The sequence below is a fragment of the Etheostoma cragini genome, unplaced genomic scaffold (assembly GCF_013103735.1).
Source record: "Etheostoma cragini isolate CJK2018 unplaced genomic scaffold, CSU_Ecrag_1.0 ScbMSFa_28, whole genome shotgun sequence".
NCBI classification, from domain to species: domain Eukaryota; kingdom Metazoa; phylum Chordata; class Actinopteri; order Perciformes; family Percidae; genus Etheostoma; species Etheostoma cragini.
The window spans coordinates 1-2481 of NW_023267000.1; the positions used below are offsets into that span (position 1 = coordinate 1).

The following is a 2481-nucleotide window of genomic DNA, read 5'->3' on the forward strand; positions in this document are numbered from 1 at the left end:
TGAGATAACACGCGACGGTACATTTGCAATTCGGTAACCTGTGATTTACCAAATTGTGTCATTAGTTTACTACCGTTCATAAAGTATTTCTCTCTTTGTCGGCAGGATTCGAACCTGCGCGGGGAGACACCAATGGATTTCTAGTCCATTGCCTTAACCACTCTGCCACGACAAACTGAAACACAAATCTGTTTGCACAAATGTTCCTAAACTTTCAATTGGTTAGTAGTAGTTACCAGACAAGGGCAAAGTGCAAATTGTAGTGCGCTGCCTGTGTCTGTGGATCCTTGTGGAGGTAGCTTGATTGATTGATATGCTCCCTTATTTGTACCATAACAGAGATCTAATATTATCAAATCGAGTTGGTCAAGGAACCTTTGCAAGGAAAAAGCCAAGACTTTATTAAAAACTAAGAATTCTTTATTAAAAATTGTTATCACACATTTTTCTCTGTACCATAACAGTGCAAGCATTTAGCCAAGGTTCAATTTCCAGCCACCGCCATGTTTTGAACCCAGGTTTCTTCACTTGTTCAATGATCTGAGAAAAAGTAAAAAAGGCTGGCAATGTTCCTGGGATGTAGCTCAGTGGTAGAGCGCATGCTTTGCATGTATGAGGGCAGGAGTTCAATTCCCGGCATCTCCAACAAGTGTTATTGACCAGTTTATAAAAGAGCTGCAGAAGCTCTTCAACAGAAAGAATATTAAAAGGCAATCTCCTTGTGTTCATGGTAATTAATGCAAAATCAGTCTCAATTACCAGATGTGTTGCAAGATTTGCAGTGAACAGTGCATTGCCCAGTGGTGGTGGTGTAGTGGTGAGCAAAGCTGCCTTCCAAACAGTTGACCTGGGTTTGATTCATTATGTGGTTACTTGCTTTATTTGTCAAGAAGTAACCAGAAAGGTTACTCGCCCAACCAGATTTGATAAAATATTAGATCTCTGTTATGGTACAAATAAGGGAGCATATCAATCAACCAAGCTGCCTCCTCCAGGAACCACAGACACAGGCAGTGTACTGCGATTTGCAATTTGTCCGTGTCTGGTAACTACTACTAACCAATTGAAAAATTGATCAACAGAGCAGAAAGCAGCAGAAAGGCAACAGATGTTTTACTTTTCGACTATGATTTATATCATAGCAGTGCAATTATTTTGCCCAGGTTTGATTTCAAGTCACCGCAGATGCATGTATTTCATTTATATTTATATTTTGAGCTTTGGGACTGATTTTGTTGCTGTAACAAAGAAATTTCCAATTTTTCTTGGGATCAATAAACATCTATCTATCTATCTATCTACAGATCTCCGCTCTACCAACTGAGATATCAAAGGGAGCTAGAACATACACACACACTTCCCATTCTTGTGAATATGATAACACCGGACCCCCTGGAGGGACTTTCAGTGATAGAGCGGACTTTCAGTCTCAATGCCCAAATGTATTAGAAGATTTGAAGTTAACATTGTATTTTCCAGCGATGGTGGTATAGTGGTGAGCATAGCTGCCTTCCAAGCAGTTGACCTGGGTTCGATTCCCAGCCATCGCAATAGCTTTCTTTGAGTGATGTTAATTGCTTTATTTGCAGAAAGTTTACTTGCCCAAACTGGTTTGATAAAAATTAGATCTCTTTGGGCAGAACGATTATGGCCAAAATGATAATCACAATTACTTTGATCAATATGGAGCTCAAGATTATGTTAATTTTCTACTCCAAATTGCTGGAAAGGAAGGTTTAACCAATTGTTGAACCTCAGGTTAACAAGTAACAATCTCAGCAAGTTGACTCATGGATGATTGTAGTTACTTCACCCATTGATGCAGCTGTAAGACATCACATTGGTTGGCTTTCAGCTATGTAATATATGCAAATGGCAGTGGTGGGATTTGAACGCACACCTCCAGAGAGACTGGAGCTTTTATCCAGCGCCTTAGGCCACACTACCTGCAAGGAAATTTCATCATTGATGGTCGCAAAGGTAAGCCACTGATTTGCAAAGTGTATAGCTGTCAATCTACTCCCTAAAAACAATAACAGGTCCGGCTCTCCTTTCCCTCTTTTCTCCTTTGGCTTCTTCATCACTCTTTTTTGCACTCGTTCCCTCTTGGACCTCCACAGTAAATAAAAGACGGCTCGTTCCAGGTCTAAAATCACTTAAAAAAGAGCTGATGAGTAAATCAAAGATAAAATCACTGCTTTTTTTAAAACACCAATGTGAATAGTCAACGTGTGAGCAATCAGGAAGCTCACATAAAAGATAGCTGTTGGAACCTGGGTCCTTCCCAAACCTTCCCTCCAAATGTGAATCACAGATTTTCCAGCCCCCAGGCAGGTTAAGCAGAGCAGAGTGGCGCAGCGGAAGCCTGCTGGGACCATAACCCGTGTTAATTGTTATGAAATGTTTCAGCTTTAAGTTGATGATTAACAAAGCATCTGCTGCAGCTAGTGTCTGAAGTTGAATGTCTGCACCTGCTGAAGG

General features: G+C 40.6%; 2 non-coding genes across 2 annotated transcripts; one reads left to right on the forward strand and one right to left on the reverse strand.

Annotated features, from left to right (window-relative positions):
• Positions 1-93: 93 nt before the first annotated feature.
• Positions 94-175, reverse strand: trnas-aga. Its single transcript has one exon. It is a non-coding gene; the product is annotated as a tRNA-Ser (tRNA).
• A 1303-nt stretch (positions 176-1478) lies between these two features.
• Positions 1479-1550, forward strand: trnag-ucc. Its single transcript has one exon. It is a non-coding gene; the product is annotated as a tRNA-Gly (tRNA).
• Positions 1551-2481: the final 931 nt, after the last annotated feature.